We start from the raw sequence: 16,024 nt of genomic DNA on the forward strand, positions 1-16,024 counted from the left end.
GAGCCAAGGACAGTCTACCTGAAAATGCCTCCCTTTCTTTTCCCAGTAAGAAGCACAGCAAATCTTTCCTCCACCACAAATATAACATTACCTAAACAGGCGGGGGAAGAGACATTTGCTTTTGTCATCTTCATAGCATTTTGCATTAATACATGCCCTTATAAGATACCGTTAATTAGTGAACAGGGTTAAAGAAAGCATTTAATACCATTAGAACATATCCATCACCTAATACCTTTATTCTGAAAACTCACTTAGAAAAAAATCCGGCTCCTCTGCAATGAATTGTAAAAGCAAATCTGAGTTCCGTATGTACACAGCTGTATTTGTCCCTTTATTACAAAAAAGACTTTATTCGCAATCATGGCCTACATTTCCAGAATTGCCGTATCTCCCTATGTCTTTGCATACACCAGCTTTAACAGCTCCTTTGGGGAGGATTCATGGAATTGGTAATAGGTTTTGTAATTTCCACCTTCTGTTTGCTAGTTCAGAGTAATCGAATCCAGTCACTACCATTGTATCTATCTGGCAACTATTTGTTGGCCTCCATGAAATGAGTTGGAAGTTTGATTTCCGTTCTCAGCAGGCATTTGTGTGATACAGATGAACTGCTGTAACTGGCAAATTGGAGGCAATTTCAGCAGAGATTCCTAGGATTAAATAAGCATAAGAGAACTTTTCTCACCTCCACAGAGGTCTCTTCTTTACCAGAGTTGAGAAATGACAGGACAAAATTGTAGAATTTGGATTTCTGCTGTTGTAAGACACACTTTAAAAGTGGGTTTTATCTTCAAAACGATCAAACTGGTATCCACATTAAATTGCTAACAAAAAAAACCCAAACCATTATGAAATAAAACCTTAAGGCAAAATGAGCTTTATTACTTTACTCCCTAAAGTCCTTTCTACCTCTGCTGCATTTTAACTGGAACACAGAAGTATTTTATTTCTTTCATGAGTATTTTTTTTAAAGACTCCACATCACTTATGACAGAGATGTTCAATAGTTTGCATTGTAGTCGTGCTTATTTAATTCCCCATCACCGGAGCTGGTGCAATAACGTCAGCCACTGATAGATCTCTAGTAGCATTCTCTGTGAACTGTCACACAAAGCATTTAAGAACCAAAATACAGGTTACCAGTTTAGCAGAGGCTGAACATATGACTTTGGCTAAGATTAAAAACTTTATTTTTCATACAAAACAATAATAAATCCAAGCAGATAATGAACTGTCTTCTCACTTTCCATCTTTTCTCAATATAGTCTATCCACAGTTCAACGTTTGCTCCATATCAGCAAAAACTACGAGGTTTCCATCTTGTATCCATGTTTTTCTAATTCAGCTCTGTAGAGAAAAAATATGGGTATATTAAAATATACAAATAGTCAGACATCTGCATTTAAAAAAAAATACACTGCACAATATACTACCATTTTAGAAATAGCATGAACATGTCACACTGCTTCCTGGTTCACATTAATAACCTTAACCTCACTTGTTTTATAGCTCAATTTCATCTTAATGGCTTAGGATCACTAGAAGTAAATCCCATATGAAAAATTCAAACATTTGTTTTAATCACGTTTACTTATCCTCTGCCCCAGTCTGGCTGAAGGACAACTTTATGTTGCAAAGCAGCACCTCTAAGACAGCAATAACAACACATTAGGAAAAAAAACGTATTGTCTTACACTGGTTATCCTCAAGATTTCCTTAAACTCAAGGAACTCACTAATCTGAGTGATTTAAATACATGTTCTTCCAAAATTAGCCATATACACTTTTGTATCAGCACTATTTTAAAATCTTGGTGCAATACAATTCTGTGGAAAAAGGATTGTTTTGTTCACCTTGGCTGTGGCAGCAGGTTAGCAACAGCAAAGGTTATTTTTCCTAACCTGTCCCCACTTAGCCTCCTACCTGCCTCCAACACACCAACCAGAGCTACACCATTTTATATCCCAGTCTTACCACATGTGTATCTAGACACGGTGGGTCTACATCTCAGGTTAGTTTACATACTTGGCATTTTAACTTTAGAAATGAAGGACTGCTGCATTTTCTTTCTGAAGATGAAATAAAAACATGCTGCAACAAAGCAACACTGCCAACTATCATTTTAAGACAAGTATGTGGTCACCAACACTACAGGCTATAAGATGTAGATTGAAGATTTCCGTGTTAACTACATTCATTACGAATTATGCCATCCTTTTAAGGTCTGCATTTCACTACATATCAACCGTTTTTCCAACATTAGTATTTCATTACCTTTCAGCCTTATAAGCAAAAACTATACCAACAAGCTTTGTTTTGTGCCTGCTACACAAAGGGCCACTTTTCCCTTTACAAGAGATCATCCCAGGAAGCGTTTAATCAGGCGGTATTACAGAAGGCTGCGCGGCATGCAACGTACTGAAGGACTAATTATAAAATGTGAATTTGTATTGACTCTTAAAACAACTTAAGTTATAATTACATATCACTAAGGGATTAACTGAAACTACAAGTGACCAAGACTAAACAACAGGATTAGAGGTACCTGAATTGCTATCACTTTTTTAAAGGATGTTATAAACACTACTTCGCTATCATCACACACAAACAGCATGGTCTTAACACACAAGGGAGGAGCTCTAGGCAAAATTGTCTGTTTGGTCAAAGAACAGCAATACTGTTTGAAGGTATAGAAAAAATGTATTACCACACTTCGCATACCATACAGCACAGAAGAAAGAATCTTGGCTCCCTTGCCATTAATCTTTGCAGCACAATTCAGATTTTCCACATCTTTGTACTGTCTTGTGTAACACCACAAAAGCCTGAGCATATCAATGACATTAGGCATATCTCAGAATTCACAGTTCAATTATTAAGAGATGAGATGCTCAGCAGTACTCCAAATTGTTCTCAGGGGTAACCTTATTGGATGCACTCTACAGGTACCTGAAAGGAGGCTGTAGCGAGGTGGGGGTTGGTCTATTCTCCCACGTGCCTGGTGACAGGACGAGGGGGAATGGGCTAAAGTTGCGCCAGGGGAAGTTTAGGTTGGATGTTAGGAAGAACTTCTTTACTGAAAGGGTTGTTAGTCACTGGAATGGGCTGCCCAGGGAAGTGGTTGAGTCACCATCCCTGGAGGTCTTTAAAAGACATTTAGATGTAGAGCTTAGGGATATGGTTTAGTGGAAGATTTGTTAGCATTAGGTCAGAGGTTGGACTCGGTGATCTTGGAGGTCTCTTCCAACCCAGACTATTCTGTGATTCTGTTCTGTAATCCCTTAAATCTGGTTCAGAAAGGCTTTCACGTACATCAACACAAAACAGAGACTTTGTTTATTCCTGTTTTCAGACCTCTTTTTATAAGTAAGCAGAACTTTCAGATATTAACAACTGAACAGCGCAGTTTAAGACACTTTATTCAGCTTCTAGAACAGTAAGTTAAAAATCAAATTACCTTAACTGATTGGAGAAATCATCTTCTACATTGTCATCATCCCAGTTGTCTTCCCAGACATGTGCATCTTCATCTTCATCTAAACCAGTCCAATCTAAAGGCAGGAAAAGAAAGCTAAATAAATACCGCATGCTGCATTGCTTTGGTACTGCATCTTATTGACTGATTAGCTCGGCCTCTGGGTAAGGCAGACTTCAGATGGTAACAAATTTCTCTCTATAACAGAGATGTTCAGATCATACTTCAGTATGAGACCAAACAGGAAAGTGAGATTTTTTTAAAAAATCCTGAATTACAACAAAAATATACCTCGGTAAGAAAATCATTACACACTACACACCATGGCTTGCAGGATTACACACTCAGAAAGGACATTTTTCATACAGAGAAATAAGTTGCAACACCATAGTAAGAAAAGAGAAATACTGAGTATTTGACTCCTAAAATCACAACAAGAGGTGTGCAGTTCTAGGTTTGTGTCTCCTATTTCTCCCCTCACAATTAAAAGCAAGTGTACGTCAAACACACACACACTCAGATCCTCCATTCACTCACATCAGACGTTGACAGCCTATGGATAAATGCCAAAAACATATCTGTGATGTAGAAGCAAAGGCAAATTGAAAGGTGCACCTGCCAACGGCAGTTGCTACCAGTAACCAGCTACTTCTGGGTTCCAAAAATAGTGGAAGCCATTTCTTTACAGCAGCAAGACGCTGAAAGTCCATCTGCTAACCTAATTTCTATTTTTCCTATAATAAAATAACCTAGCACACCACTCTTGACAAATTACTGATCACCCACTTAATAGTTCATTATAAAAAAAAATATCTAACTTGGTAGTGTATAAAAATAACAAAAATAAGAAATCAGAAAGGCTCAGGATGGCTTTGTAAACACAAGAGAGTTTATTTCATTTGGGAACTATCCCATCACAGTTTTTCAGTTTTCTTTTGCTGACAGACAATAAGCTTTTCTAACGTTACCAAAATAAGAAGAATCCCAACCTTGTATTTCTCAAAGCCTCCTGGTATATTCACAGAGGTAACACTATTCTTCCCCTCTTCCCCAAAGCATTTACAATTCAGTAAGCCAGCTGCTGCCCACTCAAAGCTTTGAGGTCTAAGGGCCAAAGTTACATTAAAATATGGACAGACAGATGAAAAAAAAAAAAAAAAAAGCTATTAGGGTAAAAGATTAAGGACTAATTCACAGTGAACAACTTTATTCGTAAGAATGAAGGTTGGTCTGTGCATTTTTCCTCCCATTTTTAATGTAGACAGGCAACAAAATTCATGCTTGAGATTCACCAGAGCAGAAAAAAAAAAAACATTTGTAACTGATTAAAGACACAGATGTAGAAGACATTACAATTAAACTTCTCAAATAAATTATATAAAGGGAAAAGACAAAGGACGATAGAAATTCTACTGATCTTAATGAGAGCACAAGAAGGAACTGGAAAGAAAAGGTGAAGGAAAAGTGCAGCGTAAGAAAATGCAGTATTTGAGTTTAGTGTACTGCTCACTACTCCAAGGGAAGGATTTTATTTTAGTACTATTTACAATAAGCTTTTCCAATTTATATGCAATAGACTTTTTTTTCTTTTTTTTTTTGGTCAAAATAAAGACTTTACCAGTCATATCACTAGCTGGATTTCAGAAAAAAAAAAAAAAAAAAAAATCTCAAACCAGAATTAAATGAACACCAAAGTCAAGCTTTTCTATGTACTAGTGTAAGTAATTAATATATATATATATATCATAGTAACTAGTATCCAACACAAGAAATCCAGCTTCAGCCATAAAAGAGCTGGGGAGACTGGGGAAGTGGGTTCCAAATCACAGTGAGTAAAGAAGAGTCAAAAAGGCCACGTCTTTTTCTACAACAGAAGCGGGGGAGGGTGAGCAGGGAGAGAAAAAAAGATAGCGAAAGTAAAGCCTAAAATATATTCTTCTTGCTGCAGCCATGACATTCTGCAGTGTGTATGCTGACCCCATACTTCAGAAATCCACACTAAAACTATTCCAGCTATATCACATGCCTGTGTACGGATAACAGTAAGAAGTGATGCAGCATTATCTACGATTGGAAGCACCAAGAATGTTGGACTTGGGAATTTTGCTGACAACAGCAGCAGGCTGTCAATTCCGATCAACTTGTCAAGGTTGGACTCTTTATAAAATTATTTTTATATAATGATAACTTCTTGCCCTATTTTGTACTTGGGAAAGGGAAGCAAAGTGGTTTTCAGGGTAGAAGACAACCTAAAATCCTAGCAATTTACACATTACGTTTTACATTCTGAGAAACACTGCACACAAAGCTTGTAAGTGATGAGTTCATATATACTTGAACTTGTCATGCTGTATTTCAAATAAAAAAAAAAGAAAACATCTGCTTGGGATTTTATCATTTCAAACTTGAATTGATAAACAGTTTCAAGAAAAAAAAAAATCCAAGTAGAAATAAAGGAAGTGTCCTCAAATGCCAGTGTTTTTGTCTGTGACCTAAATTTGCATTACCTAATATCCTTTGGAATAAAAAAGGCAACAGAACTTGAAGTTTTTCTGCAGTATAGAAAGTGGTGCTTTACTGTGAAATAACAACATCTGGCAGGGGTTTCATCAGATATTTATCATGATTCTTTCCTAAGCAACTGACGATAACTTTCAATGTGATCTGAAAATTATTGTGAAAGAAGTTATTGAATGAGAAGGTAAAATCATTAAAAAGTTCCTTCTGCTGACAATATGAGAAACTTAAAGGCACAGAATTTTAAGACGAGTTGAGATCAATACAAATACTCAAATCAGCAGCAAACACTGAACGGAGACTCTTACCACTGCAAGGCTTAGGAGCAAGTGCTGTGACAGCCATTCAGTGCACTGGCCCATCTAAGGTTCAGAAGTACACTTCAGGGCTTCCTTCGTGCTTACAGTTAATACTCAATTTACAACAAACAAATATTGATTACATCTTTAGGAAGTATATGGAGAAGAAGAAAGCGCTAGTCTTCTCAGTTCAACTATCATCTCAGCTACCTCAATAACTCTTTTCACCATAAGTGCAAACAGTATTTTCAGAATACGTAAGGGCCGTACAGCCAGCGAGGTATCACATGTAAAGATGACGGTATAGCCCAATAACTACAGCCATTGCATCCGTGCTGTACACCATACATCACCATACACAGCTTGACAAACTGGCAGAATTGAGGACACAGAAAATAACTGTGCCCTAACAGAGGGCTTTTCAAGGCTACTGCATTAAAAGCCCACCGGCGAGTTTTATTATTGAGGCCCAGAGTCGCGTAACTCCCTTGCTCGATATATCTTGTACCTACAAAAATTGCTGCGTAGGGAAAGAAGAGATCTAAGGCGACCACAGAGCGCGCTGCTCCCTTCTCGCCCTCATTCCCACCTCAGGGTTTCCAACCCTGCCCGAGGGCCGCCCGCAGCCCCATGACCCAGCACTTCGGGCTTCCCACTACCATTCACGGGTCAGGGCCCCCCAGGAGGCTCCTCGTGCTTGGCCCCGGCCCGCCCAGCCCGGGTGGTGCTCCCGGAGGAGCCGTGGCAGCGCCCCGCGGCCCCCCCCCCGCTACCCCCCTCAGCCAGGCCTCAGGCCCGGCGGCCTGCAGGCCGCGCCTCCCCCGCAGCCCCTCTCCCCACCCCCGCCGGCCACCTTCCGCCGGGAACTCCTCGAACTCGTCGTCCTCCTCCAGGAGCCCCAGGTCCACCGGCTGCTTCTTCTCCGCCATGCCCGGCACGGCCCTGCCCGGCCCGGCACAACCCGGCCCTGCCCTCGCCGCACCGCGCCGACACTGACGGGATGGCGCCGGGACACGGCCCGCACTGCGCCTGCGCGACGGCTGCGGCCGGCTGCAAGCCACGCCCCCCGCAAACCCCGCCCCTCCCTCCTCAAACCGTGGCCCCGCCCCCCTCCTGCCGCCCCGCCCCGCCCCCCTGCACCTGCGGGCTCCCTTCACGGCCCCGTCGTGTGGGGCTCCTCCGACACCGAGCCCATATACATGCGTTCTACATTCCTTCACTATTGATTTGTATTTATAAACCCTATATTTATAAACCCTATATTTATAAACCCATCAAGTGTCAGCCTTCTGAGCTGTAACCCGGCTCTCTGTTTCAAACCCAGCACGTGTTCACCACCTCCTCAGTTCCTTGCTCATGAAGAATCACAGAATAATTCGGGTCTTCCAATCCAACCGTCCCCCCGCCACCAGTATCACCCGCTAAACCACGTCCCCAAGCACCATGTCCAACCTCTCCTTGAACACCCCCAGGGACGGTGACGCCACCACCTCCCTGGGCAACCCGTTCACCTCCGACAAGCGAGGAAGCGGCTTGAAGCCCATCACCAAGCCGCTCGGTAAAACCCGGCACGCTACACGAGAACCAGAAACGCCACGGCTTTGAAATACCCCGTTTGCGTGGTTGCTGGGCCCTGCCAGTGGTTTAAGCAAAGTTCGGCGCTCAGCAGCATCTGGCGCTCCCACGGCTCCTCTCGAGGCGCCCACCTCGGAGCAGAGCGGCCGCCTCCCCGGAGCCGGTTTTCTTCTTGCTCTGCGAGGGGCTGGTTCACGAGACAATGGCTTGCACAGCTGGGTCAGGCTGTGTCCTGGATTTAATAACGGAGATCCTGCTCTAAGCCCAGAGCACAAGATAAAGTCATAAAGTGGATAGAGGTCTGCCACATCAAAAACTGGCAAAGGTCCGTGATCATTCAATCACTAAGGCCCTTATTCAAGCCCTCTAGTTTTTGCCTTACCTCGAACTGAGCTATGGACATTGCAGCATGTTCGGGCCTATAAAGATGCTCGACTGCACCCAAAATTACTTAAGGAAAAACATAGCTTGGAAACTGCTATTGACAAATAGCTTCAAAAAGCCCTGGAGGAGGAAGCAGCTTGAATTTGTTCTGGCAACTTTACCTACATGTCTGCTGTGGGAAAAAAAAAAATGTCAAAAAGAGAAAAAAAAAAAAAAAAAAGATCCCCCAGTCCTTTCCAGCCCCTTTTCTTCTCTTTCTCTACCCAGATGCTGCTTAGGAAGTGCCAGCAGAGAGAAGAATCTGTATTTCCCTAGGGGATAGGGCTGGCACAGGGAAACGAGGAAAATGAAGGCTCCTGACTCAGATTCCTGAAGCAGTGTCTTATTTATATGGGGACTGACCAGGGTCTGTCTCAGGTCGAGCTGTAGGTCCTCCTTTCCATTTTGCATCTGCAAAGCTAAGTGTTCCTGAATCACCAGTAAGACAAATTTAATCTTATGTTGTCAAAAAAAAAATCTGTAGTGCCAAATTCTCCTCCATTTATTATGAATCTTAAGGTTTTTGAAGATTCTTTTAAATCTGTGATTTCTGGAGTGTTGTGAGTAAATAAGGAGCTTAGCTCTCACTTAAACAAAGAAAAATAAAGTTATATCCCAAACAACTGGAAACAAGTGCTTGAAAATATAACCAAAAAAAAAATCATATTTATTTTACTAGTAAGATTGCTTTAAAACAACAGATTTTGAAACAGAAACATTAAATCTATTGTTTTAAATCTAATAACACAAGTTTTGGGAGCCTGGAATAAAAATCAGATTATCTAACCTTTCTACCAGATGACTGTATGGATGCACACCTCGCTGTAATTTGGGAAAATCTTTAACTCCTTGTTAGTAATGTTCCCAAGGACACAGGTATCTGCCTTGCCGTCTTTGTCTTGTGGGTGTATGCCCATCCTACACTGCCGAAGGAGCTGATCTGCAAGGCATTCTCCAAACCAGACCTTGCAATAAAAGGTCCTAGGAGTTCGTTGAGGTGGGTGACATCCCATATCCCAGATGTATGCTCTTAACCACCAGACTGTACAGTAGACAGGCAGAGAGAACTTATCTTCTGCAAATAGTAGAAAAAAACTGATTTTACTGCCAGTCTTGTGATTGTGAATTCATAGCAGAGGCAGAGACTTAAATCACATTTTCTTAAGGTTTCTTACTGGCATTCCTAGGTAGGTTCCTACTCAGTTTGAAGGCCTTGTGTATAATCCATACCTCACTGTTCCCAGGAAGCACATAAAGAACTTCCACATGCTTCTCTGCTGAGAAAAGCAATCTCCGAATTCCACAAAGCATTACAGCATCTAAAATTTAGGTGATGAAATTTGTAATACTCAAGCCTTTTGGTAGACCTAGTCCCATTGATGTCTCTTAATTTTTTAGAGAAAAGAGCATAATGACTCAGCTCTCCAGAATAATTTTTCCAGTGGGAAAAGATATTTAAAAGGTTAGAAAAGAATGTCCATTCCTCAAGTATTTGGTGCTTAATGGTTTCTAGATGGACCATCAAGAGTAAGAGCTGCCTTTCAGCATCTATCCTCTGCAGTCAGAGTGGGAAAAGGGCCCTGATACCTAATCAGGACATGCTGCCACTGGTTTTTGTTTTATCCTTCCCTTGTTGCAGTCCCAAGTCCACTGGCAATCCTTACCGTCACCAGGTTTGTATCTCGCATGGACACACATACCAAGGAATAGTTTTGATCACATTGGGGAAGGCAATTTCTACATGCCCAAAACAGAATAAGAGATCTGCTTTCCAGGAGCTGTAGGCCCTGCCAGTAACTCAGGTGTATGCTGTACAGATTGGTTGTCCAGGACCAACAGCCTGACATTCCCATGTGCTTCATCAGAGGTCTACACTCCTGTTCCATGCAAATTAAAGCTTTCAGTGGTTCAGGATATGACCATCTCAATTAAAACTTTATCTTAAATATACCCTTAACTGGTAGCATGTTGGAAATAATTGAACAAGACAGTCCTGAGTAACTCATCAATCCCTGTATTATTCTTTCCAGGGCTGCACAGCAGGTATTTACTCAATATGATTTGTTTTAAATTTTTTATTTATTTTTTTTATTCAGCATGTTTTATGCATTAGTATTAGAAAAGCCTTTCTTTCTCTTGGCAAATGCTACTGCAAGTTGTCTAGCAGGGAGGTAAGATTATGTAAATTTATTTATTCAGAGTGTAATTTGCATACATGAAAAATGGAAATAGAGATTTTTTTTCTGAATTAGAGCGTTTTTTTTTTTCTTTTTTTTTCTTTTTTTTTTTTTGGCTTTAAGGTGAACCAAAAGTGTGTGCAGTGTACCAGTTCAGATTTCCACATTTTTTTTCATTTTTTTGGCCTAGTAGGCATTTCAATGCCTGGGCCCATTTTCTTTGAATTGGGCACTTTAACAGCTGAGAGCACATTCTGAGGAAAAGATTAAAAAGATGAAATAGGTCAGATTGGTAACAAATTTCCTTATAAGCAGCCCTACTTAAAGGTGCTCTGTTAAAAAGAAATTTCAGATGCATATTAAGATTTTGGGATACCCTGAGTAAACTGTTGGTTTGGAGATCTGCGTGGTCCCAGGCTATCAGACAGTGCCTACTGAGAGAAACCTCAGACTGCGAAGAAAATGGGCATTGCGTGTATCTGATCCAGCGGGTCTCATCGATGTAATGTGACGTCCATCCATGGGACATCCATGGGCGCTACGTCCAGCAGACCAGCAGCTCTGACCTCTGTGGCTCAGTCCAGCTGTGCCCACAGAGTGTACCTGGATGCGAGAGGCAGGCACCTCTCTGGACCTAACAGTGCAGGCTGGTAGATGTCCAGGAAAGCACCCAGTTCCTGAAAAAAATATACAGGAAACCTTGCTACCACCTGCTTTTAATTCAGAATGCAAGAATTAACCATGCAATACAGATCGTTTACTCTACATTATGCAGCATGTCTGGCAGTCCGAGCACTGGCTCATGCATCCTGGGAATCCCTTCAGAGTTAACACTTTGCCTTGCAGGATAACACTGCATTTCATGCTACAGCTTTTTGGATTAAATTGGAGGAGAAAAAAAAAAAAAAATCTCCTACGCTTGGTGCATGTGGACATCAGAGAAGGACTGCCCCACTTTCTTCAGTCTAGCTCTGTGCAGCTCTGGACCCATGGCATTATTCCTGAGGTCAGTGCCTTTGGTTTGCCTTATTTATTTATTCAGGTCTGCAGTGGTTCTCCTTTTCTCTCCAGCTGCTCCATCATTCACCAGCACCTCCTGGTAGCCCACCCTGCTCCCACAGCCATCCCTTCCCACAGCTGACCCTCACTGAGGTCAGTATGCGATTAGGTGGCTGGAGATCATAAGGAATATTAATCACAAGGAACACTTAGATGTTGCTTTACTGACTTCCTTATGTGAAATACACTGAGGCGAGCTATCAGGTTACCAGTGGCTGAAAAAGAAACAGTTCTCTTTTTACCCTTGACACTCAAAAGAAAGTTTGATTTATTTTCTCATTTTCAGTTAGTCTAAAGGCAGCTGGACAGTATTGCTACAAAGCTCTAGCTGTGTGTCATCATAATAGGGGCAATATGTTTGTTCACTTCTGCTCTCTTCCTCTGTCTAATTGTTCTATTGTCTTTCTGTTTTCTCTCCACATTTGGGCTGACAAAATGTCTCCTTGGGTTTAGCCCTCTAGCCAAAGCTTAACGGGCTCCTAATCAAGAACTAACACCACCAGCAGGCTATTTCCTGTCTTTGTTTACCATTCCTGGTATCATCTTTCTTCTTCTCTCAGTCCATCGTTGCAAATTTTCACCACTATTTTCCTTTGAATCTTCCTCCATGCAGAGTGCAGGAAGTTTCCTGCATATTGCTCCCCTTTCATTTTCTGGCCACTTCATCTCTGGCCTCCCACGGTACAATCCTAGAAGAGAACCAGATGCATCCAAAACCAGATTTCAAAAGGCTGTGTAATTCTGGAATACCTGTGTATTCAGTGCAGCTATATCAGCAGGATATTTATTGCTGACCCTCAATGCAGATTGTATCGATGCTTTGAACATATAGGAGGTATTCACAATGTGATCAGTTACTAGGTACTGTTCAGCATGACTTGCCTTTCCCTGCAGCTATCAAGACTTCCAGGGTACAATTCAGTTGCTTAAACAAAGGTTTATAATGTCATAGGAGATGCCCAAAACCACAGGGCTGCATGAGGTGTCATGTGGGAGGCCTTGACCCTTCCAAAAGGCAGGTGGAGACAGACAAAATACCCCAGGGTTCCACAAGGGTGCCAGTTGCCTATGTTTAAGCAACTGAACTGCACGCCTACGGTATGTTGGAAGAACTGTTTTTGGTGCATAAGTCTCTTTTTCCTGTTACTACACAACTGCCTTTTTTATCTCTGCCAAGTCTGTCTTGAGAATACCTAACTCAAGTCGGCAGCCTCAACATGAGTTATTTGCTGGATAGGTTAGTGTGAATCATTAGGAACTGGGTGAACAGTTTAGGCCTTTTTCTCCATGTAAAACATCCTTATACCTTTACAGATCTAGGTAGTGGCTAAGGCATGGCCAGAACCTGTCCAGATGAAGCTCAACCCAAATAAAATCAAGTGTTGCAGCCTGGGGAGAATTAACAAGCGTTGTTTCTGATGTTTTGATAGGTAAACAAGGATACTGTTCATTAGCTATACTGGCAAATGGAGGGACTTGATACCCAGATCATCTCAAGGGAAAGGATCAGCCCACTGAACTTCAGGCCACCCTCACCTTAGGCAGCTTACTCAGCCTGACGGTCCCTCTGGACTGTCAGTTCAGGAAAGTGAGAGAAATGGGCTATTCCAGGTGGAAATTCAGAGCATCTAGCTTAAGTATCAGCCCTAAAATATAATTTGAAAGGACCTGTCTCATTTCTAACTATGTTAGGAGCCAAGGAAGACTTTCCCCATAATTACGTGCTGAAAGTCAGGGCATGTAAGTAATCTCCTACAAGCTGAGGTAACAACAGTCACCCTTGTTAGCCACATTATTTTCCTCTGGCAATGCTCCTACAGTGCATTTTTAGCCAAAGTTTATTTAGCTTGCTTATCAGCTCAGCTCCCTGCCAGGAGCTTCACCAGCATGTCTAGTGGGAGATGCATTGGTAATTAGGCATTGCTCAGAACTTGCTTCTGAGTGTTGGCTTCTCTGCCGTGATGCTCAGGGTCTGCTTGCTGTTCTTCCCCTCCCTTGGGGTCTGCTTTTTGCCAAACCTGGCTGTCTGTGTCAACTGCTTGGGTATTTCGCAAGCAGCACAGTCTCAGCTCAGATAATGGCCTGCCCCGAGCAGTGCCACCATGCTGACCACCACCAGTGCAGGAGCTGGTGCCACCGCGCTGGCAAAGGGTCTGGGAGACAGAGGCCACCCTGGATGGAAAAGCAGGCTGCAGAGTCTGACATGACCCAAAGCATTAGTTTTCCAATGCAAAAACCCACAGAGCCACAAAGCCTTTCCTCATCCATTCTGCAAAGCTGAAGATACCTTCTTCTTCAGAGATCCTGTTAACTTGTCGTAGAGGTTTTGATGACCATATAGTTGTTTTCCACAGAAATGAATGAAAAATACCATGCAGAGGTATCAATTAATTTATTTTTTTAAATGCAAACACTCCTGAGAACTTAATCAAAGTCTGCTCTTATTCTGAGGTTACCAAGTGAAGCTGATGCAGTGTGTCAAAACAGAGCCACAAGGAGCTATCAGGTCAAGTCCTGTTCCTGGCTGGGCTCACCTAACCCTTCCAGGAGGGCAGCCCATGGCAGATCCTGGGCCACTGCCCATGTATCCGGGCAAGACCAGTAGTTCTTTTTGTCTCTGTTGGACAGGAGATTGCTCGGAACGGTATTTTAAAGAAAATCCTTAAAACAGACTCTCTCTGTTCCTGACTGGTTTTCCAAAGCACATAAATCTTTTGTAACTTTAATTCTTAGCCCCATAGTAAATATGATAGTGACAGTGACAGCTGGAATGCTTATAAAAACAGCATCAGAGTAAATGGTGAGCATAAGTCAAACCGATCTACAAAACTGATGGTTTTCCAGGAATATATATAAAATCCTTTGTCTACATGGTATATATATATGCATATTCATATATTTATGTATACAGTACTTGTTAAAATACAGCAGGTGAACTATACAATTAAGCAGGCTTGCGTGATAGTACTGTGGTGCTAATTATTATTCTAATGTATCAGGTAAATTAAAAGTAGGTAGGTACACTCACAGCAGAATGTTACAGGAAAAAAAAAAAAAAAAAAAAAAAGTTAGATTTGAGTATATTATTACCAAGGTTGGCTGAGAAAGAAAGTAAAAGATCTAACCTGATTGTCATGTGAACGAGTGCATTAGGAAACAGCTCTCTCAGTTTTACTGTTTCTAGCTGTATCTTTTGTAATACACAATAGGGGAGTCTTTTCTCTGATTTGCTTTTAAGGCTTTAGCACAATCAAAAGCTGGAGGTATTGTAAAGAAAATCTGCAAATAGCATAAAAATGTCTTGTGGTGACATTCCTATTCAGGCTCTGGGCCTGATTTTGAAAGATCCTGAACACCCAGAGATGGCAATGTTAAGCACTTCTGCAGATCAGATCTTTGAGGTCTGAAAGATTGTTTTATAATCTTGTTTTCAAGCTCTTGCAAACCTACAAAGTCTTCTCCCCCCCGAGTAATAGCACAGACTTTATTAAAACCATTCAGAACAGATCTCTGTGTTTTAAGGCCACAGTTTTGTGCTGACTGGTGAGATACTTAACTTCAGTCAGCAGAACAATTTCCATCCTTTCAGGAAACTAATTATATACTTAAGAGTATACTTAAGCATATTAAAGTTAAGACAACATTAATTATTTAAAAACAAAGTCTCTGCAATACTGGGACTTTTAGATCCTCTCCATCGCATTATTCCGCCTGGCTATGACACCATCTTCACAGAAGTTCTTCATAGAATCATAGGATCATTAAGGCTGGAAGAGACCTCCAAGATCATCTGGCCCAACCACCCCCCTACCACCAATGTCACCCACTAAACCATGTCCCCACATCCAACCTTTCCTTGAACATCCCCAGGGATGGTGACGAATCCACTTCCCTGGGCATATGGAAAACAATTTATAGGCCATATAAAAGGTCAGTTCCTCAAAATAAATAAATAAATAAATAAATAAAATGATTTCTATTCTTTGTCTTTCACTGTCTGGTCTTCTGTAGGGAATAGTCCACATTTGCCATTGTGTCTTCCCTCAGAAGTGGTTTGAGGTGGCAGCAGTCTGAAGTATAACTGTAACAAAACAGCAAGGTTTGAAATTGTATGTTCGGTGTTTATGCAGGCTGTATGTAAGCCACAAGGAAAAATAAATTTAAACAATTGTATGCAGATCTGAGGGATGCAACTGCAGCAATGGCTCCTCAATTCCCATAAATATGTCTAAATTTAGAATTTGATTTCCCAACCAGTTATCACACCCATGGTTTGTTGGCACAGTGTAACTGAAAACATCCAAATGCGTAGTTTCTGATTTGTATGAGGTTAAACCTGAAGCTAAGAGAGTTGCAAAAATGGCAGTCCCACCTTCTCTCCCTTTTTGATTGCTTTCAGAAATGCCCCTACAGCATAGTCATTTTTCTTCAACATATAAAATGCTGATTTGATTGACAGCCATATAACCCACTTTATTTTAAACAAAATGAAAATC

The 16,024-nt window shown here is 41.4% G+C and overlaps 1 long non-coding RNA gene across 1 annotated transcript; it reads right to left on the minus strand.

Annotated features, from left to right (window-relative positions):
• Positions 1-220: 220 nt before the first annotated feature.
• On the minus strand, positions 221-7,317 carry LOC118162436. The gene is made up of 3 exons (XR_004748449.1): positions 7,148-7,317; positions 3,461-3,554; positions 221-1,350 (listed from the first exon to the last, which is right to left on the minus strand). It is a non-coding gene; the product is annotated as an uncharacterized LOC118162436 (long non-coding RNA).
• Between the last annotated feature and the right edge of the window lie 8,707 nt (positions 7,318-16,024).

Source organism: Oxyura jamaicensis, chromosome 2, assembly GCF_011077185.1.
Source record: "Oxyura jamaicensis isolate SHBP4307 breed ruddy duck chromosome 2, BPBGC_Ojam_1.0, whole genome shotgun sequence".
Classification (NCBI taxonomy): Eukaryota; Metazoa; Chordata; class Aves; order Anseriformes; family Anatidae; genus Oxyura; species Oxyura jamaicensis.